The following is a 23,219-nucleotide window of genomic DNA, read 5'->3' as shown; positions in this document are numbered from 1 at the left end:
CCTCCTTCTGGAGCCAATCATCAGCCTGTCATATATTCTGGGACTTGTTTCCCCTGGGGCCCTGTCAGAGACCCTCCTTTGTTAAAGGACAGCTCTCTGACACCAACTTCTTCAAACTAACGGGAACACGGGACAGTGACGATCGTGTGAGCAACAGATGAGCGTGGCGAATAGATGGGCTCCACCTTGGCTTTTTCTCATGACACAAAGATGATTTGATAAAAAAAAGTGCAAGTAACGGTTTCTGGACATTGGTTTGTGGCGCACACGTACCTCCGTTGATGAAAGGTGTGAGCGTGACTTTGGCCTCGGCCGTCCAGTTGCCGTCGCCGGACGCAGAGGAGCCCGATGACAAGGACGCCGCGGCCTGCTCCGGGGTGACCTCCTTGGTGTCGTTGCAGGCCAGGAGTGTGAAGTTGCTTAAAACAGGAGTCTTAATATAATGTGCATTTCTAAAGAACACCCCGTCTATAATCTCTGTCCTCATCTTATGCTCTTCCATGATGTCTATAATATCTTCTCAACTCGCCTCAGTGTTCAACTGTTGTATTTTTCCATGATGCCTATAATCTCAACTTCTGTACTTTTCCGTGACATCATGGTGAAATTCAATAAAGGCATCCTCCACCTCGAAAAGATAAGAGAGAACCACCGAGCCGAGCGCGAGATACCACCTCGCGCCTCGACCTCTCTTCCGCCGGCCGGTGCCTTTAAAATATAACACAGTCTCTGCCTCGTTTTTCCTTGGTGCACGGTTGGTAATTGCGTTGATCTGTTATTTCGGACCCAACAAGGAGGGACAAAACTGGGCGCTCCTGACAGCGCCACCCAGAAGTGATTCACAGTATTTTGGTCAGAAAACAGGCCAGAGAATGTGTGGTGCTGAAATCATGCTTTATTAAAACAAAACGACAAACAAACACTCAAGGAGGACCAAGTAAAGAAAAGAAGAAGAAAAAAAAAGCTTCCGCCGGCAGGCGCACGAGGCAATGCCGACTGAAAGCTACACACACACACACACAAACACGCTAACGAGCCAGATCCTCCGAGAGGGTACGCCACTATACTGCCCCCAGATATAGTCGGGCAACCAGGCTGGGGAAAGGCCCCGGGGACCATTGCGGGCGGGAGCGGCGCCACTATGTCAAGGGGAAAGAGCAGGCCACTCGCGCGCTCCGCTGGTCACAAAATGAATGGTCGCCCCGAGCCAAAGCAAGAGTGAGATCCGCCGAGGCCTCTCACGCGAGGGTGACGCAAGTGGCGCTGGGGGACTCGCCTTGGCGGGAAACGGTAATGGCGACACGAGTCAAAAAAAGCAGAGGTTGCTTTCACCGGTGATTGAACTTTGGCGGGGAGACGCTCCACCCGCCGAGGCCATCTTAGACATCAACGTAGCGTTGAGGCGCAGGGATTTGGTTTCCACGCTTGCCAGGGTATTCGTTCCGTGTGGGACTTTCCCCCGCTGAAGCGCATTTGCGTTCACTCTTTCACTTCATATTCTTGCTAGAAATAACAAGGCAGACATTTGGCATAACCGTCCGATCCGGCTATATACATTATGTACACGGAACTGCAAAAGTGTCGTCGTGTTTCAAAACAATTCGAGACGCTAGTTGGACGATGGACTAATGTCAATCCATGAATGTGAATGTCAATCCATGAATGCGAATGTCACTCCATGAATGTCAAATTTGGTACAAAAAAGTTCCTATTTACAAGAAGCTAAGTTCGGCTGCACGCTGGCTCTGCGAGATAGAAGAGGAGGCTTCCACGCGCACGCTCTTTGTCTCGGTGGAGCTAAAAGTGGTGGAGCGCGTGGCCGTGGTCTTCACCTGGACGGAAGAGGTTGAGAAAGCTTCGGCTTTTTGTTCCAGGTGTGTCGTCTCTTGGGTGGCTTCTTCTGCATGGCCTGCGGGAATGGGAACAGCACGTTTGCCGGCGGGTACGTTTTCCGTGGCGTCACAATTGTAACTACTTACCGAGGAGGTTGAAAGCGGAAGTGGACGAATACTGACCCAGCTGGTTTCTGGCCTCCACGGTGTATTTTCCGCTGTCCGCTGCCGTCGCTCCGCGTATCTCCACAGAGTAGGCCTCGTCGGTGCGGCTCGTGGTCAAGTCGGATGTGGCCGAAACCTGCGAAGGACCGGGGCCACGTGAAGAACGGGGAGGAGGCGACTGGCAACGTTGGAGCGCAGAAAAAGGAAAATACTCACGGCCGAGTTGTCCTTGAACCCTAACCCCGATGCCGCTCCTTTCAATGATTTGATTTCAGCAACGGAAGGCGGCGGCGGAGATTTGGCGCCAGGCGACTTGACGGCCTCCGGGGACTTCATCCTTTGCGGGCTTTTGACCGGTTCGGGGGACTTGATGCGTGTCGGCGTTTTGACGGGTTCGGGGGACTTGATGCGTGTCGGCGTTTTGACGGGTTCGGGGGACTTGATGCGTGTCGCCGTTTTGACGGGTTCGGGGGACTTGATCCGTGTCGGCGTTTTGACCGGTTCGGGGGACTTGATCCGTTGCGGCGTTTGGACATCTTCGGGGGACTTGATCCGCTGCGGCGTTTGGACATCTTCGGGGGACTTGATCCGCTGCGGCGTCTTGACCAGTTCAGGAGAGGAGAGAGACTCCATCGGCCGCCCGCTCTCGACAGGTTCGGGGCACTCGGCTTCGGGAGAGGCGACTCTCGGGAAGGCCGTCACTTTTTGCCGGGACTGGGATTTTCCAACAGTCAGAGTAAAATGGGCTTCCTGCTTACCGGCGGGATTTACTGCCATTAAAGTATAACTTCCTTGGTCGGACACCAGCACGGACAAGATCTCAAGGGAGGGGCCGTGCCGCGTGGAGACGACACGGTGACGGGCAGAGGACCCCAGCTCCACGCCCCCGCGAAGCCACGCCACGGAAGGAGCCGGGTCACCGTCCAGGTCGCAGGTGAATCTGGCGGGATCTCTCTCCTCGACACTCAGAGACTGCGGCGTGTTCAGGATTTGGGCGGGCCGCGCTCTCTCCACCACCCCCACGGATTGGGCCGGCGATTCCTCGGCGGTCGTCGACGAGATGTGGTAGGCGTCCGGTCGGGTGGGATCGGCGGGACGGCATGACGGCGGCTCCTCGTCCCCGCGGGCGCAAGAGAAGGCGGCGTATCTCTCCACCACGTCCAAAGTGGCGCTGTCGGAGATCTCCCCTTTGATGTTTCCGCACACCACCGAGTAGGTGCCGGCGTCTGTGGTCACGCAGTCGTTGATCTGGAGCGTCAGCAGTCCGCCCGAGTTGGCGATGCGGTATTTGGCGCCCGGCACCACATCTTTGCCGTCGTGAAACCACTTGACTCTGGGCTACGGTTTGGCTTGGACGTTGAGGGTGAAACGGGCGTCGGAACCGGCGGCCACGCGTTGAGAGCGCAAGAGGATGCCCATGCGCGGGACGTGGTCCAGGCTGAAAGGAGACTCCGGCGTTGGCTGGACGCATCTCCGCTCAGACCTGAGCGTCTGCTTTCTCTCCTCGTAGCGGGAGAGAAAATCCACCTGGGGCAAGGCAGACTCCGACACCACCGGCTTTTCCCAGCGGGGAGTTTCGCTCTCCGCCTCGGGGAGCTTCTTGACAACTTTGGGGATATATTCGGCGGCGTGAAACGTCACGTGCTCGGACCAGGTGGACTCCGAAGCTCTTGCCGCCGCCGCCGACGCCGCCACCGCCGCCGACGCCGCCACCGCCGACGCCGCCACCGCCGACGCCGCCACCGCCGCCGACGCCGCCACCGCCACCGCCACGCGGCGGGTGTCCTTTTGAAAACTTTGGCTCTTCTCCTCCAACTCCATTCGCTTGAGTTGGCTCTTGTAGGTGGTGATTCTGTGGGCGGTGGCGTGAGGTCGGAGTAGCTCCTGATCCTCTCTGTCTTCGTACACTCTCTGCCTCTGTCCGGGAGGTTTGTACGTGGCCTTGTCGTGGCGCTGACGCAGGTCGAGGAAGCTGGGGCCGGCTTCGTCTCCCGGTCGACGACGGCGCGCACCCTGACGGGCGACGACGCTCGGAAGCGCACGGGGCTCAGGCCGGGCGGGGAGGCCGAGTAGCCGAGCTCCGGCTCTCCCACCTCCAGGCGAAGGCGCTCCTCCTCCGTCCTCTTGACGGACAGATATTCGCCGACCGGCAGCAGCAGCAGCTCCTCGTCCGACAGGTCGCCCAGCGACCTTCTTCGCACTCGGCGGTAGAAGTCGGTTCCTGGGGAAGGCGTGCGGCGCCTGGAGGGCCTGACCGTCTCCAGGTCGTCCCGGGTGGCCGAGGGGATGCGCCACTTTGGCTTGTACTGGTCTTTGATCCTCACGGGCACCTCGTAGAAGCGCTCCCACCTGGAGAGACGAATCGGCTTCATCCTCTTGCGTTGGACTTTCTCCAGGGGCTCGGGGAACTCGTACTGGTCCCTGAGTTTCCTGTACCACTTCATGTTGGAGAGAGGCCGGAAGTGTTTGATCTCCATGTCCTCTCCCAGCGCCAGCGGGTCGAGGGGCCGCGGCGCCGGCACGTCGTAGGGCATGCGCAGTCTCTTCTCGTCGGCCCGTTTCTTTCTCTCCGCTTTCTCCAGCTTCACCTGGGCCTGGGTCTTTTCGCTCTTCTTAGTGGCCACGGCGGGCTTGTAGGCGGTGGCCGCCTCCCTGACCGCCTGCGCCGCGGCCGCCGGCAGAGGGAGGACCACGGTGTCGGTCAAAATCTGATGAAGCCGCACCTTCTTGTCCAGCGCTTCCTTTTGAGCCCAGCCCGGATCCTGCCTCGGTCCGCTCTCGTCGTCCCTCTTGACGCGAGCGACCCGTTCCACCCGAAGCGTGGCCTGGTGTTGGGTTTATTCTGTTTTACTATTATAATAGTTATATTAATTCATTTCTTCATTAAATCATTCTCTTTATTTTCTCTGTATTAATTCATTACTTTGTTAAATCATTCTCTTTCTGTTTTCAAAAGTGTTGCGAGGTCACGCCAAGTCATCTTTAACGTGGACAGCTTGTTCCAGGATGGTTATACAAACAATCCACCCAATCTGGGTCCTTGAGATTTGGTGGGCCCTTGGTGACGAGGCCAGGGCTATTCGGACAATAACAAGAATATTGTTATCGTTATGTAACCGTACACTTCGGGTTTTTCTGTATGTAACGATTATATGATTATGATTATATTATATGATTCTTAGGTCAAGGAGGTTGTATAATTACTCTAATCTAAATGTTGTTAGGTCTAGTCTCCTGTTTTTGTTATTAGTAAAATACTTTGATTGTTATTGTAGTCCCAGATGTTGTTTTTACTCATACGTGATGGAATGATCAACAACTCTGTAACTTGTGACCATAAGAGTGGGACGAAAACGTCTATTCGAGGAGACGTTCGGAAGTTGTAAGGTGACACTTGCTGTAACGCTCCCCTTCGGAGGCTTTTATCTGTTGTATCCATTAGGGTGGGCCCGGTGGTTGACAAGGGGCAGGGTGAACTCGGGCGGCTTCTGAAGCATTCGGGCCGCGTCCATTCGCCGCTTGGTCCTCTTGACGGCGCAGGCGGTGAAGAAGCGGCGGTAGGAGCGGACGCCGTCCACAAACAGCTCGCCGTAGACGCTGTCTTCGCCGTACTCGTTGACCACCTTGCACCTGTACGTGCCGTCGTCGGCCCTGGTCACGCCGGCTACGGCCAGGGTGGCCGTGCCGTCCTCGTAGTGGACGGCGTACTTGTCGCCGGCTTCCAGCTGCCTGACGCCGCAGCACCAAGTGACTTCGGTGGCGCCGTCGTAGTTGTCGATGTTGCAGACGAACTTGACGTCGTCGCCCTCGGCGGCCGCCCGGTGGCCCAGCTGGCCTCCCACCGGTCCGTGCTCGAAGGGGCGATCTTCACCTTGGCCACCAGCACTCCGCGTTGGGATCTGACCGAGCCACCGCTGGCCACACGGGCCGCAGAGACCACCGTGCTCCATTCCTTCTTGGCGGCGGCCCGGTAGTACCGCCCGTGTCTGTCGCTGGGGATGCTTCTCCCGCTCAGACTTTCCGGGGGGGCGGAGAGCCACGGGTGCGCCAGCGCCTCGGCGGAGGTCATGCGGTGCTTGCGCTCTTTGGTCATCAGGCGGTCCGTAAAGTCCATGGCTTCCACGCTGACTCGCTGGAAGGATTCGTCGTCGTAACCGTAGGCGGCGTTGGAAATGTTGTCGACCATCTGCTGGTGGGTCTCGGCCGCAAAGGGGTTGAGCCCGCAGAGGAGCACGTAGGCCAGGACGCCCACCGACCACATGTCGGTGACGGCGCTCACGGCATCGCCATGGTGGATCTCGGGGGCGGCGTACTCGGCGGTGGTGTACTGGATCTTGATCTGCTCTCCGGGCGTCAGGTGCCTGGACTGGCCCAACTCGATGATTTTGACGCGGCTGCCGCTTCTGGTCTCGTACACCACGTTCTCGGGGCGGACGTCGAAATGCCCGTAGCTCTGAGCGTGCAGGAAGTGCAGGGCCGAGCAAATCTGCCGGAGGTAATTGGCAATTTCTCGCTCGTTGAGCTCAAAGTCGGCGGCGTGGAGGCGCTCGAAGATGTCCGCGCCCGAGACAAAGTCGTAGATCATCACCAGCTCCTCGGGGCTCTCAAAGGACTCGTGGAGGAGGAGGAAGTTGGCGTGCCTGGCCAGGTTGAGCGTGGCAATTTCCTTCTTGACCAGGGCCTGATCGGCACCCCGGACCTTGACAAATTTGGCCATGTAGGTCTTGTCGGAGCCGACGCTCACACAACGGTGGACGATGGCAAACTGACCCCTTCCCAGCTCTTCGGCGATGGCGAATTTGCCGTGCAGGTTCTTTGCGTCCGAGTGCGGCGCTTTGCCCCTGGGAACGTGCCCCGACTCGTCCACCTCCCTGTCGTACAGCAGCACCCTGGATTTGTCCTCCTTGGTCACGACGGGGCCGCCGGCCTCGGACGGCGCGCTCCGTCCAAACTTGTTCTCGGCGATGACCCTGAACTGGTAGCCGGTCCCTCCGAAGAGGCCCACCACCGTGTAGCGGGTGTCGCGAGATTGAGCCACGCGCTCCCACCGCTCCGAGGTGGTGGGGCACTTCTCGATGACGTAGCTGACGACCTTGCTGCCGCCGTCGTTGGCCGGAGCCACCCAGTTCAGGGCCACCGAGTCTCTGGAGACGTCGCTGGCTTGGACGCCCCTGGGGGCGTCGGGCACATCCGCCACATCCAGCTCCACCGTCTGCTGATCGATTCCAAATCGGTTCTTGGCGCAGACGATGTAAAAGCCGGCGTCCTTCTTCTCCACGCCGTTGGGGAAGAGCAGAGAAGTGAAGGATCGCGTGACGATGACTTGGTAGTGGCCGTTGCTGTCGATGAGATCTTGCCCCTTCTGCCAGGTGATGACCGGATCCGGCTTGCCTCCGAAAGGTATCTTGATGTTGACCATCTCTCCTCGCAGGGCAGGAATAGCTTCTTTGTCCTTCAGGTTCTTGGGGAGGTTGATCTTAGCAGGAACTGCTCACAGAGAAAAAAGAGGCAGTCAATGCGAGGAGAACAACGCGCCGGGCCAAGAAGCAGTGGCCGGAGACCAACGGGGAAAGGTGTAGACAGAGAGAGAGAGAGAGAGAGAGAGAGAGAGAGAGAGAGAGAGAGAGAGAGAGAGAGAGAGAGAGACGGAGAGAGAGAGAGAGACGGAGAGAGAGAGTGTCAGGAGTGGCTGGATTGCCTTTCCTGGCATGACGTCACGATAATTATCAGCTGTCACTAATTACGTGATTAGATTACTTTTGGTATTTAAGCATTATGATTTTCTGTGGACGCCGTCGGATCGTTCTGGTTTCGTCCTGGTTTCGTTTCCTGTTTTTTCCTCTTAGTCATTGCCGTTTCCATTGACGCCACGCCGCATGTTCATTTCGTTTGTCACGAGAGATCAAGCTAAGTTGTTTATGTTATGTTACCACGTTTATTAAATCAACCTACAAGAGCTACAGATCTGCCTCACCTTTCCATTACTTCGGCGACTCTGCATCTGGGTTCAACTTCCCCTCCGATCGCGTCGCACTACGCGGCGCGATCATAACAGCACGATCCGACCATCATGGACCCAGCGGAGCGCCACCCACGCTCGCGCCGACGCACTCGGCGACGCCAACCATCCACCTCGAAGACACCGGATTGCTTGGAATGTATAAGAAACCCCTCAGAATCGTTTAGGAGTTTTGTAATGAACACACCGTGGTGCGGGGCTCTCAGGCACATCATTGCTAAAGATGAGCCACAGCTGGTAGGAGAGTTAAATCCGCAGCGTACTCATACGCCCCACCACTGCTATGCACGTCGCCCTGGGAAGCCTTTACCGTTTCATCATGATGCCCGGGTGCGTACAACCACCAGAGACCGCCCAAGTTATCTTATGCCTATGCCCAGAGGAATTGATTCACCATGGAGGGAGCCTGAAGATTCTGGTGAGGAGGACATCGTTGAGGAAATTGATTTTTTCGCTGGCGTTTCGGAATCCGATGATGAATTCTTCGACCAATTCGGACCCCGAGACCTTCCACTGGAGGAGGATTATCCCGATTTTTCCCCCGATAATTCCTACTCCAAATACCCCGACCAGCAATTACAGAGTGGGGTAACCACCTATTATGAGGCACGACGTGATGGCGGGGGTGCTGTGCAATCCTCCCAGAGGAGGCGCCGAGCGCCACGCCGTAGAGCGAAGCGAAAGCAATGCCTGGACACACTAACCACTGTCCAAGTTACGCGCCCGACCACGTCCGTCCAAGCTCCTTTTCCGACCACGTCCCTCCAAGCTCCTTTTCCGACCACCACCACGCCTTTCCAAGTTCCCGAAGTTACTCGGCCGACCACGCCTTTCCAAGAGCCCGAAGTTCCTCGGCCGACCACGCCTTTCCAAGTGCCTGAAGTTACTCGGCCGACCACGCTGTACCAGCAGCTCCTAAGGACTATGCAGCCCTCCCCGTTCCAAGTGCCCGAAGTCACTCGGCCGACCACGCCTTTCCAAGTGCCCGAAGTCACTCGGCCGACCACGCCTTTCCAAGTGGCCGAAGTCACTCGGCCGACCACGCCTGTCCAAGTGGCCGAAGTCACTCGGCCGACCATGCCTGTCCAAGTGGCCGAAGTCACTCGGCCGACCACGCCTGTCCAAGTGGCCGAAGTCACTCGGCCGACCACGCCTGTCCAAGTGGCCGAAGTCACTCGGCCGACCACGCCTGTCCAAGTGGCCGAAGTCACTCGGCCGACCACGCCTGTCCAAGTGGCCGAAGTCACTCGGCCGACCACGCCTGTCCAAGTGGCCGAAGTCACTCGGCCGACCACGCATGTCCAAGTGGCCGAAGTCACTCGGCCGACCACGCCTGTCCAAGTGGCCGAAGTCACTCGGCCGACCACGCCTGTCCAAGTGGCCGAAGTCACTCGGCCGACCAAACATGTCCAAGTGGCCGAAGTCACTCGGCCGACCACGCCTGTCCAAGTGGCCGAAGTCACTCGGCCGACCACGCCTGTCCAAGTGGCCAAAGTTACTCGGCCCACCACGCCGTTTCAAGTGCCCCAAGCTCCTGTGCCAAGGCCACGCAAATTACTCCCGTTGCCTTTGGGGTCGCCGGTCGCACCCGTACCGAAGCCACGGATCAGGTTTCTGGTGACGGACGGCCATTCTAGCACCGCTCTCCCAAGCACCGCTCTCCCAAGCATCGCTCTCCCAAGCACCGCTCTCCCAAGCACCGCTCTCCCAAGCACCGCTCTCCCAAGCACCGCTCTCCCAAGCACCGCTCTCCCAAGCACCGCTCTCCCAAGCACCGCTCTCCCAAGCACCGCTCTCCCAAGCACCCCTCTCCCAAGCACCGCTCTCCCAAGCACCGCTCTCCCAAGCACCGCTCTCCCAAGCATCGCTCTCCCAAGCACCGCTCTCCCAAGCACCGCTCTCCCAAGCACCGCTCTCCCAAGCACCGCTCTCCCAAGCACCGCTCTCCCAAGCGCCTACCCGTCCAGCGCCTGCCCGCCCAGAAGTGGCGACGATGCTCCGGCGCTCGAGGAAGACGGGGCCGGCGACGTCGAGAGTGGTATTTCGCCGGAGTCCCTGGAAGAAGGGACTGGCGACGTCGAGAGAGGCAATTCGCCGGAGTCCCTGGAAGAAGGGGCTGGCGACGTCGAGAGTGCCAATTCGCCGGTGCCCCTGGAGGAAGAAGCCGGTGACGTCGAGAGTGGCAATTCGCCGGAGTCCCTGGAAGAAGGGGCTGGCGATGTCGAGAGTGCCAATTTGCCGTTGCCCCTGGAGGATGGGGTCGGTGACGTCAAGAGTGGTAATTCGCTGGTGCCCCTGGAGGAGGAAGCCTGTGACGTCGAGAGTGGCAATGCGCCGGAGTCCCTGGAAGAAGGGGCTGGCGACGTCGAGAGTGGCAATGCGCCGGAGTCCCTGGAAGAAGGGGCTGGCGACGTCGAGAGTGCCAATTTGCCGTTGCCCCTGGAGGATGGGGCCGGTGACGTCAGGAGTGGTAATTCGCTGGTGCCCCTGGAGGAGGAAGCCGGTGACGTCGAGAGTGGCAATGCGCCGGAGTCCCTGGAAGAAGGGGCTGGCGACGTCAAGAGTGGTAATTCGCTTGAGTCCCTGGAAGAAGGGGCTGGCGACGTCAAGACTGGAAATTCGCCGGAGTCCCTGGAAGAAGGGGCTGGCGATGTCAAGAGTGGTAATTCGCCGGAGTCCCTGGAAGAAGGGTCTGGCGACGTCAAGAGTGGTAATTCGCTGGAGTCCCTGGAAGAAGGGGCTGGCGACGTCAAGAGTGGAAATTCGCCGGAGTCCCTGGAAGAAGGGGCTGGCGACGTCAAGAGTGGTAATTCGCCGGAGTCCCTGGAAGAAGGGGCTGGCGACGTCAAGAGTGGTAATTCGCCGGAGTCCCTGGAAGAAGGGACTGGCGACGTCAAGAGTGGCAATTCGCCGGAGTCCCTGGAAGAAGGGGCTGGCGACGTCAAGAGTGGTAATTCGCCGGAGTCCCTGGAAGAAGGGGCTGGCGACGTCAAGAGTGGTAATTCGCCGGAGTCCCTGGAAGAAGGGACTGGCGACGTCAAGAGTGGTAATTCGCCGGAGTCCCTGGAAGAAGGGGCTGGCGACGTCAAGAGTGGTAATTCGCCGGAGTCCCTGGATGAAGGGGCTGGCGACGTCAAGAGTGGTAATTCGCCGGAGTCCCTGGATGAAGAAGCCGGCGACGTCGAGAGTGGCAATTCGCCGGTGCCCCTGGAGGACGGGGCCGGCGACGTCCAGAGAAGCAATGCTCCGGTTTCCTGGGAGAAGAGGGTTGTCCACCCCCCGAGCAAACAGGGTAAGGTGCCCGACCGTACAAAACTTCTAATATCTCCTGAAGGCAGGCAGTTTGGCAAAGACTTAAGGGACCAGCTGGGATGCCTGCCGGACCGACCACTGCCTCGTCTCGTTTCTGGCTGGCACGGAGGCCCGCCGGATCGACCACAGCCTCGTCACGTTCTTGACCGGCGCGGACGCCCGCCGGGTAAACCACAGCCTCGTCTCGTTTCTGGCCGGCGCGGACGCCTGCCGGACCGACCACGGCCTCGTCTCGTTTCTGGCCGGCGCGGACCCCCGCCGGATCGACCACAGCCTCGTCTCGTTTCTGGCCGGCGCGGACGCCCGCCGGATCGACCTCAGCCTCGTCTCGTTTCTGGCCGACGCGGACGCCCGCCGGACCGACCACTGCCTCGTCTCGTTTCTGGCCGGCGCGGACGCCCGCCGGATCGACCACTGCCTCGTCTCGTTTCTGGCCGGCGCGGACGCCCGCCGGATCGACCACAGCCTCGTCTCGTGTCTGGCCGGCGCGGACGCCCGCGGGATCGACCACTGCCTCGTCACGTTCTTGGCCGACACGGACGCCCGCCGGACCGACCACTGCCTCGTCTCGTTTCTGGCCGGCGCGGACGCCCGCCGGACCGACCACTGCCTCGTCTCGTTTCTGGCCGGCGCGGACGCCCGCCAGACCTGCCACTGACTCGTCTCGTTTCTGGCCGGCGCGGACGCCCACCGGATCGACCACAGCCTCGTCTTGTTTCTGGCCGACACGGACGCCCGCCAGACTTGCCTCTGCCCCGTCTTGTTTCTGACCGGCACGGACGCCCGCCAGACCTGCCACTGACTCGTCTCGTTTCTGGCCGGAACGGACGCCCGCCGGACCGACTACTGCCTCGTCTTGTTTCAGGCTGGCGCGGACGCCCGCCGGAGCGACCTCTCCGTCTGTTCTTGGGTTGGTGTGGAAGACCACCGGACAATTCTAGATCTCCCACCCACCCTCCCTGCTTGTTCCCGTTTCTCATGTTGTAATTGACCTTGGGACGTCTAGAATCCGTCCCTTAGAGGGGATGTACTGTCAGGAGTGGCTGGATTGCCTTTCCTGGCATGACGTCACGATAATTATCAGCTGTCACTAATTACGTGATTAGATTACTTTTGGTATTTAAGCATTATGATTTTCTGTGGACGCCGTCGGATCGTTCTGGTTTCGTCCTGGTTTAGTTTCCTGTTTTTTCCTCTTAGTCATTGCCGTTTCCATTGACGCCACGCCGCATGTTCATTTCGTTTGTCACGAGAGATCAAGCTAAGTTGTTTATGTTATGTTACCACGTTTATTAAATCAACCTACAAGAGCTACAGATCTGCCTCACCTTTCCATTACTTCGGCGACTCTGCATCTGGGTTCAACTTCCCCTCCGATCGCGTCGCACTACGCGGCGCGATCATAACAGAGAGACAGAGAGAGAGAGAAATAGAATGCACTAGTGACTGGTGTGCTTACCTTCGACATCCAGAGAGACGGTAGCGCAAATGGACCCTCCTTGGTTAGTGGCCCTGATCTGGTAGACGGTGGAGTCCTCCTCGTCAGCTTGGGCGACGACCAATTGGTGGTAACCTCCCTTGAATTCCTGGATCTTGATCTTGGTTCCATCCGAACACATCTCCTTTCCTCGTCGGAACCATTTGATCACGGGTTTGGGTTGTCCCGTGATCTTGCAGACCAGCGTGGCGTTGCTCTTGTACTTCACGCTCATGTTCCTCAGCTCCTCCTTGAAAGCGGGCGCGCGGACGTCGACGGCCGTGGCCGGCACGATGGCGCCAGTCTCCTCGCTGTAGTCACTCTGTCCCCCGAGGTTCTCGCACTTGACCCGGAACACGTACTCGGCGCCCTCCGACAAATGCTTGACGGAGAAGACCGTCTGTTTGATCTCGCCCGTGGTCACGGGCGTCCATTCGCCCCATTCCTTCTTGTCCTTCTTTTGCTTCTTCTCCAGGCAATAGCTCTTGATTTTGGAGCCGCCGTCGCTGAGCGGAGGCTTCCAGGAAAGCACGCAGGAGTCCTTGGTGATGGCAGAAACCACCACTGCCAGAGGCGCAGATGGTTTCTCTGTGGAAAAACGACAGCCGTTGGTCAGTCAAACAGGCCACGATTTGTCCTGGCTTTTTTTTTTTTTTTTTTTAAACTATTTTCCTTTTGCCCGACGCGAACGCACCCAATTGGGTCTTGATGACAATAGGCGAGGCCAGTTCCAGGGGGTTGCTGTTGCCATAGCGATTCTGGGCATAGACCCGAGAAATACTGGCAGCTGTCAGTAAGGTTGGGCACCCGGCAAGACGTGCCGTTCACCGAGGAGGACACCAACTCCCACTGGCTTCCTTCCCTGTCTTGGCGCTTCTCCACGATGTAGTTGGTGACAGTGCAACCCCGGACGTCCTTGGGGACCTTCCAGCCGATGATCACCGAGTTCTTCAGGAGGGCCTCCAGAACGATGGGACCCTGGGGCGCGTCAGGCTTGTCTGCGCGACAAACGCAATCGGCGTGGTCAGCGGCGGCCACTCTGGAATGCAACCAGGGCGACTCTGGAATGTAACGGCGGCCACGTACCGTGGATTTCCACGTTGAAGGCGGCGTCGGCCCGGCCAAAGTGGTTGTGCAGTCGGATCCTGTATTTTCCTCCGTGGACTCTGCGCTGCACGTTCTTGATGACCATGTGGGTGCAATGCTCGGTGCTCTCGATGCTAATGTCGTCCGAGTCCTCCAGGGTCTTGGCTTCGTGGAGCCATGTAATCTTGGGCACGGGGCGGCCAACGTAGGCGGCGTGGATGCGAAGGGTCGTTCCCAGACCGGCGTAGTAGGTGCTCTTGAGCGGGTGGTCGGCGCTGAAGGCCGCAGCCGCTTCCAAGACCAGCGTTCCCGTGCTTTCCGCTTCTCCGGCATCATTGCTGGCCTTGCAGGTGTACGCTCCCTCGTCCTCCTGTCGGTCGGTCGTGATGGAAAGGGAGTGGTGCGGCCGTCGGAGCTCATCTCGTATTTGCGCGACTCGGCAATCTCCTTGCCCGCGTGGTACCACCGGATCTCGGGCATGGGCCTGCCGATAATCTGGCACTTCATGACGGCGGGCTGGCCCAGTTTTTCGGTGACTTCGTCCATTTCCTTTCTGAGACTGGGTTTGGTTTCACCTGTGCGGGCCATGCGGACGGGGGGGCAGAAACCAAATGTTAACTGTCAGCTCGTTGTCGTGACGCCTACCCACGGCGCCGTCTCCGCCGCGGGGGTTATTATACGCACCGCTCAGTTTGGTCTTGACGCAAGCGGCGCTTCGTCGTGGTCTGCTCATTCCCGTCTCGTTCTCGGCATACACTCTGAACTCGTATTCGGTGGCTTCGGACAGACCGCGCATGGTGAACTCCTGTTCTTTCAGCCTCTGCTTGTTGCATTTCTGCCAGCTACTTTCGGTGGACTTCCTACATTCCAGCCAGTATCCCAGGACCTCCTTCCCACCATCACATTCTGGAGCTTGCCAGTGAATGCTTATGGTGTTGTTGGTCACTTGCGTCGTATCAATTTCGCCCGGCTGGCTCGGCTTATCTGCAAAAAAACAAACAAAAAAAAAACATTTTGTAATACACTCTAGCGGACGTGCTCTAGACTTAGTCCGCCACTTGGCACGTGGGAGCGGTACTCACCGAAGGGATCCTTGCACACGACGGAATCGGAGGCGGGTCCGGCCTCGCTCTCGCCGATATCGTTGAGGGCGACCACGCGGAAATGATAGTCCACGTCCTCTGTGAGTCCGGACAGCGTGAACATGGTGGAGAGAATCCTGGCGGAGTGACGGCGTCATTGCTCGGAGGCCACCTCCTTGTACTCCAAGTAGTAATCCGTGACGCGAGAACCCCCGTCGTCCTTTGGTCGGGACCAGGCCAGTGCCACCGAGTTCTTGGTGAAATCCATGATCTCGGGCGGAGCGCCGGAGGGTTCTTACAGAGCGGAGTCCGGGGAACCAGCGGCTGCGCCGACTTCAGAGAGGGACCGATGCCGTAAGTGTTCTCGGCGGTAACCTTGAAGTGGTATTCTGTCCCCTCCTTCAGGCCTTTGACCACTAGCTGAGTATCGGTCACCCTGCCGTCCATGGTGTACCAGGCGTTCCTGCACACCTCCCTCCGTTCCACGATGTAGCCCAGTATCTCGGCGCCGCCGTTGTCGCCGGGCACCCCCCAGGACAATTTCACCGAGTTTGCCTGGATTTCCTCGTAGGTCAACGGTCCTTCGGCGGCGCCGGGGCGGCCGATGACGTTGACCTTAATTTGGGCCTTCTTCTTGCCCACTTTGTTCTGAAGGAGGAGCTCGTAAACACCCGAGTCGGTCCTCTCGGCCCCTTTGATCACCAGTTCGCTGGTGTCCTCGGTGTGCGCCACCATGGCCCTGTTGGACACGACCGCGCCGTCCTTGGACCACGAGCAATTCGGGGGAGGTTTTCCCTTGACGGGGAGGGAGAGCCGGACCACGCCGCCGTGGCGAACCACGTACACATCCTTGTATTTCAGCTCCAGTTCATAATCGGGAGGTTCTGTGGGAGCAAAACAAGGCGTGAGACTTTTGGCCCAGCTGGCCGAAGACCAGGCGTTTGGACGGTGCCCGGCGCGCCGGCTCACCCGACATCTCGGTGACCGAGACGGTCCCGGGTACTTCGGCGGCCTCGCCGCAACCGCCGGCGTTGCAGGCCAGCACTCGGAATTTGAACTGGTCTCCTTGCGGCATGTTGGACAAAGTGTACTCGCAAATCAGAGACGGAGTGGTGTTGCATTTGAGCCAAGCCACGGTGCCCGCCTTCTGCATCTCGATCAGGTAGCCGTCCACTTTTGCGTCTCCCTCGTCATCGGGGGGACTCCACGCCAACGATACGGACGACTTGGTGGTTTCTGTAATCCGAGGGTTCTGAGGACAACCGGGTGGATCTGACCGAGAAAACAACAAAAAAAAACTCACATTTTTGGAGTGCAAAATCCTTTTTTTTTTTACCGACTCCCACCAGATTCTTTCAATGAGACGGGAGGGATTTGGGCGGTCTCTCACCAATGGGATCCGCTGCCACCGCCGGTTTGGAAGGCAAACTCGGTTTGCTTATTCCGCGGGCGTTGACGGCCAGAATTCTGTGCTCGTACTCCAGACCTTCAGTTAACTCTGTCGAGCGGTATCTGGTCATGGTGATGGGATTCCTGTTGGCTCGCACCCATCTGTCAGACCTGACTTCTTTGCGCTCAATGATATAACCGGAAACCTCCAGTCCGCCGTCCTCTTCCGGCGGGTTCCACGCCACGGTCATTCCGTCACGTGAAACGTCAAAGACGGTGGGTCGTCCGGGAGATCCGGAAACATCTGTTGAAGATGGACAGCGGGTTTGCTTCTGTCCACGCCTAGCTTGGAGGGCAGCGGGTTAAGGGGGTTACGCACGACGCACGTGGTACCATAACGACGCACGTGGTACCATAAGGACGCATTTTTCTCTCCACAGCCCTGCTGTCTACCGGTCGGTGTCAGGCGAGTGCGGGTGAACGGGCTAACGCCAGCCCGCCCCCTCCCAAAAGGGGTGGCGGCCTTCACGGCCATAGAGGAGGAGCACTTACTTGTCAAGCTCTTGCAGGTGACGATGTCAGACTGCGAGAATTCCCCCACGCCGTAGCGATTGAAGGCGGCCGCGCGGAAGACGTACTCGTCTCCCTCGATCAGATTGTGAAATTTGAAGGTGGGTCGGCTGACCGACCCACAAATGGGCACCCAGCCCGGTCGGTGGGCGTCTCGCTGCTCCACCACGTAGCCGCTGACGGGAGCCCCGCCGTCCCTGAGAGGGGGATCCCAGCTACAGGTGACGGAGGTGGCGTCGATCTCGTCCAATCGGATGGCTCCTTGGGGTTGGTCGGGTTTGGCTGAGAAGGGAGGATATTCCGTCAGTTCCAAGCCACCCGCTCGTCCCAATGCCGGCGCCACGTCCGGCTCGGGTTACGACAAATGAAAGCTTTCCTTACAGAGGACGACAACTCGGACGACCTCGGTGGTGACCCCGACGGCGTTCTTCAGCTCCAGGGCGTAGTCGCCGGTGTCGTCGATGGTTGCGTCCGAGACGGTGAGTTTGGAAAACTTGCCGCCGCTCTGGATCTTGACACGCTCGGTGATTTTGATCCTGTCCTCACCGAGGAACCAGAGGCAGGACGGGGGAGGCCTGCCGACAATGGGCAGGTGGAGCTCCAGCGTCTTGCCGGCCAGCACGTGAATGCTCTTCTGGGGGAGGCTGCTGAAATCCACTGCGGGCATGACTGGCAGAGACAAATCAAAGGATTACAAAAAAAAGGCCAAGGACTGCAGAGAGCCAGTAAACATTTGGGGTTCACCCCAGCGCTCACCTCTTTGCTCTTGCACGGTCACGGGCGCCACCAGCTCCTTGGCCTGGCTGGCACCTCGGCTGTTGACGGCTTTGATTCGGAAGGAGTACTGCTCCTTCTCGTTCAGCTTCTCCACCGTGTGCTCAAAGTCGGTCATCTTCAGCGAGGCCACCTTCATCCATTTGTCGCCGCCAAACTGGCAGGCCTCCAAGACGTAGGCGGTCACTCTGCTGCCCCCGTCGTGCTCGGGCTTCTCCCAGGCCAAGGAAACGCTGCTCTTGGTGACATCCGTCACCTCCAGTTTTGCCGGCGGGTGAGGGACGTCGCAAACCAGGACCACGTCCGGGGTCTTGCGAGGCTCGCCCACGCCGTATATGTTTTCCGGGAGGACTCGGAAGTAGTACAGCGTGCCCTCCAGCAGGCCTTGGATTTTGAAGCAGGTCTTGCTGCACTTGGAGGTCACCGTCTTGTAGGCCCTCGTGGATGCCTCGCGCCTCTCGATGATGTAGTTGTTGACGGGCACCCCGCCGTCCACGGTGGGCGCTTCCCAGGTGATGGTGGCGGCTTCTCTGGTCAATTCCTTGACCTGGATGGCTCCCGTCGGTCCCGGCGTGTCTGGAAGGATTCAGAGTTTGTCGTCGGCCGAGGAGTGCCGAGACGGCCACGACGGCATTCGGACGAGGGACGGCGATGGCTCACCGTAGACTTTGACCACCACAAAGACTTCCCGCTTCCCGGCAGAGTTCTCGGCGACCAGCGTGTATTTGCCCGCGTCGTAGCGGTGGACCTTGTCGACGATGAGCGTGGTGGACTTGCGCGTGACCTCCACGAAGCCCCGGTTGTTCAGATCGACGCCCGGCTTGGTCCAGGCCACGGTCGGCGCGGGACGCCCGCTAACGTTAACAGAGAGGCGGAGGGAGCCGCCGGCACGCAGGCAGACGGTCTTTTTCAAGTCGCCGGGCAGGTCAAAGTCGGGCGTTTCTGTTGGGCGGAGGTCAAATGAGGTCAGTTGAGCCAGCTACTCGACTACTTGGCGTCACGACAAATGGAAGTGGAACGCCGGTATCTAACGGCGTCCCACTTCCGGTTGTTCCGAGGCCTTTCTTCCTTGGCCCGAACGGGCGACGTACTGATCCTCTCGGTCGGCTCGGTCTCGGCGCTGTGCTCGCTGAAGTCTCCGGTGCCGTTGATGTTGACGCCGGCCGCTCTGAAGCGATACTTCTTCCCCGAGCAAAGTCCGGTCACCGTGTGCTCGGAGGTGCGCAGCGTTTTCTGGTGGGCCCTGGTCCACTCCTCCGTTCCGGACTCCTGCATCTCCAGCAGGTAGCCCAAGACGTCGGCCCCTCCGTCTTCGGCGGGACGAGACCAGGCCAAGGCGATGCTGTCGCCGTGCGTGTCGGTGATACGAGGCGCCGAAGGCCGGGAGGGGGTGCCTTTAAACCGGAAAAGAGCAGCGGTGGTAAAGAGATGGAAACGTCGGGATGACCAAAAGGATGGCGGCGTCGGACCTAAGGGGGTCCCAGACGACTCCCCGGTGGGGTACTCACACGTCGGCACTCTGCACACGACGTAGAGAGAAAGCTCGCTGGGTTGGCTCTCTCCGGCCTTGTTGATGGCCGTCACTCTGAACTGGTAGACGCTCCCTTCCGTCAGACCGGAGACTTTCAGCGAGGTGTCCAAGTGTGCTCCGCTCCTGTTCACCTTCACCCAGCGGGCACTCTTCTTCTCCCGTCTCTCCAGCAGGTAGTGGGTCAACGGGCTGCCGCCGTCGCTCTCTCTTCAGCCACTCCACGCTGGCAAAGTCCTTTCCGGACGCCAGGATCTCTGGGGCGCCGGGTGGACTCGGCACGGCTGGAAAAAAAAGAGAGCTTTGTTCGAGGCCCGGGTGGGAAAGAGGGCTCCGGTGGGAAGGCGAGTGTCGCTCGCTCGCCCCCGGAGCGTATGACGGAGCTGGGACGGACGGGGGAACTCTCTGAAGGTGTTTCTGGCCAGCACGGGCTCCGAGACAAGCGGGACTCCGGCGCCGTACTTGTTGATCCCACGCACTCTGAACAAGTATTCGGTGTTCTTGAACAGGCCTCTGATGGCGCAGGTCAGCTCCTTGCACTCGGCGTTCATGAAGACCCAGGTCAGTCTGTTGGTGTCTCTCCTCTCCACCAGGTAGTGAGAGACCTCGTCGCCCCCGTCTTCCAGGGGAGGCTTCCAGCTCAGGGTGCACGACTCCTCGGTCAGCCCGCCGATCTGGATGCCGCCTTGGCATACCCCCGGAGTGTCTGCAAAGAAGGGACGCGGCGGCGCCGCCGGTCACCTGGCGGCCCCGGCGGGAATTGGACGAGGAGTGGCGAGGGGGGCCCCCGCTCACCTAGCACCTTGACGTTGACCTCGGCAGTCTTGGTCCCGCTGGCATTCCTCACGGTGAGAATATACTTATATATATATACTTAATATACCGCTGTCGTCCCTGTCGCAGAACTTGACCACGGCCGTGGCCCGCTGGGGCGTGTAATGCAAGTGGTACTTCTCGCACAGGTCCAGCTCCCTGTTGCCCTTGGACCAGGAAGCCTTGGGCTCGGGTCTGCCGCCCACCGCGGCGTCCAGGACCAGATCGGATCCCGCTCTGACCAGAACCACTTCAGAGAGGAGTTTTCCGTCCAGCTGAGCCTTCGGGGGTTCTGTCGGGATAATCGGGGCCGAACCGTCGACGCGGGTTAGATAGAGTGTACCCGGCGATGGGCGACTCTGCTGGAAAGGATGGCTCACCAAAGTCGGTCATGCACTGCACCGAGCCCGTGGACTGGGACGGGCTGCTGAAGACCTGGTTGGAGTTCTTGGCGATGACTCTGAACTCGTACGCTTCTCCCTCTCCCAGGGCGGTCACGGTGTAGAAGGTGTCGGTCACATTTGTGTAGTTACACTTGAGCCAGCGGCCCTCGCCCGTGGGGGTGTACGGCTTCCGTTCGATAACGTAGCCCACGATGGGACTGCCGCCGTCATTGAGTGGAGCCGGCCATTTGAGCGACACCGTGGTCCTGGTGACTTTTGTCACCTCCGGCTTACTCGGGGGATCTGGGAAGAGAGCAGTTTGGCCGGCGTCAGCCGGTGGGGCCGGCGTCAGCCGGCGGGCCCGGCGGAGCCCCGCTCCGGTAAGGTCACGTGCCGGCGGCGATACTCACCGACGGGATTTTGGGTGACCGCTCCTTTGGAGGCTTCGCTGGCTTTACTCAGACCAGCGCCGTTCATGGCGTAGACTCGGAACTGGTACTCCAGACCGTCTGCCAGTTCCTCCGCCCGGTAGAAGCACTCAAAGCATGGGATCTTGTTCTGCCTCACCCAGAGAATATTGTTTCTCTCTTTCTTCTCAATCCAGTAGCCGGTGACTCTGCTGCCGCCGTCGTGATAGGGCTCCTCCCACTTTAAGGTCACGGCGTTGGCGGAAACATTGGACACGGTCGGCCTGGTCGGGGGCCCGGGCGGCGCTGCAAAGAGTCCAGACGGCACGTTACCACCGGGCGGGGCTTCTGCCGCGGAAGAATGATCGCTCGGCTGGGCTCTACTCACCGAACGGGTGCTCGGCCACGATGGGCTCGGACTCGGCGGGCTTGCTGACGCCAAATCTGTTCTCGGCAGAGACTCTGAAGGTGTACTGCATGTACTTGGTGAGATGGGCGATGTCCAGAGACGTCCGCTTCACGCTGGAGTTGATCAGCTGCCATGCGGTGGAACCCGATTCTCGCTTCTCCACTATGTAGTTGGTGACGTCCGTACCGCCGTCATCTTCCGGCGCCTCCCAGGTGACCACGCAGGATTCCGAAGTGATGGCCGAGACGGCGACGGGGCCCGATGGCGCGGCGGGTTTGCCCATGACGTTCACGTCGATGGTGAAGGTCTGGCTTCTGGCCACGTTCTCCAGGGTCAGGTGATATTTGCCACCGTCGCCCCTCATGGCCTCCTTGACGGATATGCTGGCCAGTCTTTGGTCACCCCGATGGAGACTCGGTCCGTGTTCTTCAGCCTCATCTCCTCCAGCCGCCAGGCCGCCTTGGGAGCGGGTCTGCCGGAAATGGGCACTCGGATGGTGAAGGTGCTGCCGGATCTGCAGGTGATCAGCTGGTTGGTGATCTCGCTGAGGTCGGCCGCCGGCGGGACGTGAGGCTCCTTGACCGTCACCGGGGCCGGCGTCTCCCTGGGTCCGCTCAGGCCCGACTGGTTCTTTGCCCTCACGCGGACGTGATACTCGTCGCCCTTGTTGAGCTTGTCCATGACGTAGGAGAGGTTCTTGGTGTTGCCGACCGGGACCCACTTGTCCGTCCCCCGGGGCCGGGCCTCCACCACATAGAACTGGATGCGGCTTCCGCCGTCGTGCTCCGGCTTGGGCCAGCTCAGCGACAACGAGCTGTCTGTGGTGTCCACCACGTCCAACCTCTTTGGTGGCGCCGGCTCGGCCGTGGCCACCACGGGATCGGTGATCTCCAGCGCCTCGCCCACGCCGTGCTGGTTCTCCGCCGAGACCCGGAAGAAGTAGGGCACGCCCTCCAGGAGGTCCTGGATCTTCAGGACATTCTGGGCGCACTTGCCCCCCGACTGCTGCCAAGTGCGGCGGGTGGCCTCCCGTCTCTCCACGATATAGTGGTGGACGCGGGCGCCGCCGTCGTTGAGCGGAGGCTCCCAGGCCAGGGTGACCGAACCCCTGGAGACCTCTCGGAAGGCTAGAGCCCGAGGAGAGCCGGGGGTGTCCAGGACTTTGACGGTGAAAGTCATGGCCTGGCCGCCGCTGCTGTTCTCCAGGTTGACGGTGTATTTGCCCGAATCATTTCTGGTACACTTTTCCAGATGGAGAGTACTGCTTCCCTCGCCACTGGTGACCTCCGCCGCGACGCCCAGTTCCCCCTCCTCTTTCTGCCAAGTGGCGAGGGGGACGGGCTTGCCCCTGAAGTGGAGGCTTAGCTTGACGGCGCCGCCGGCCTTGACAATATGCGTCTGCTTGAAGCTGGCGTCAATATCCACCTGGGGCGGCGCCAGTCTCTCGACGGCCCGGGCCGGTTCCGGGGTGACGGTGTCCTCGCCCCTCCCCACTTGATTCACGGCCGCCACGCGGAACTTGTAGTCCACCCCGCCACGTAGCCCGGTGGCCGTATACTTGGTGTCCGGGACCAGCTCGGGGTTGGCTCTGGTCCAGTCGGCTTCCGGGCCCTCCTGCACGTCAATGGCGTAGCCCAGGATGTCGGAGCCGCCGTCGTCGGCGGGCCTGCTCCATTCCAGACTGATGGAGGAGTGGGTGGAGTCCGACACGCAGATCACGGACGGAGCGCACGGGATGTCTTTGGGCTCCACGGCTTTGATGGGCAGGGAGACGTTGCTGGGCTCTCCCACGCCGGCGTCGTTGACCGCCGTGACCCGGAACTCGTACTCGGTATTCTCGGCCAGGTGAAGCACCGTGTGGGCACATTCCGTGATGGGTTTCCTAGAGAGCACCTTGTAGAAGCGGACGGTCTTCTTCTCTCGTTTTTCCACAATGTAGTGGCGGATGGGGCTTCCTCCGTCGGACGTGGGAG

The 23,219-nt window shown here is 59.7% G+C and overlaps 1 pseudogene; it reads right to left on the bottom strand.

Moving 5' to 3' along the window:
- Window positions 1–1,011: 1,011 nt before the first annotated feature.
- Window positions 1,012–21,610, bottom strand: LOC144200063 (titin-like; annotated as a pseudogene).
- Between the last annotated feature and the right edge of the window lie 1,609 nt (window positions 21,611–23,219).

This window comes from Stigmatopora nigra, chromosome 8 (genome assembly GCF_051989575.1).
Source record: "Stigmatopora nigra isolate UIUO_SnigA chromosome 8, RoL_Snig_1.1, whole genome shotgun sequence".
Lineage (NCBI taxonomy): Eukaryota > Metazoa > Chordata > Actinopteri > Syngnathiformes > Syngnathidae > Stigmatopora > Stigmatopora nigra.
This window is presented reverse-complemented; position numbering and strand designations above follow the sequence as displayed.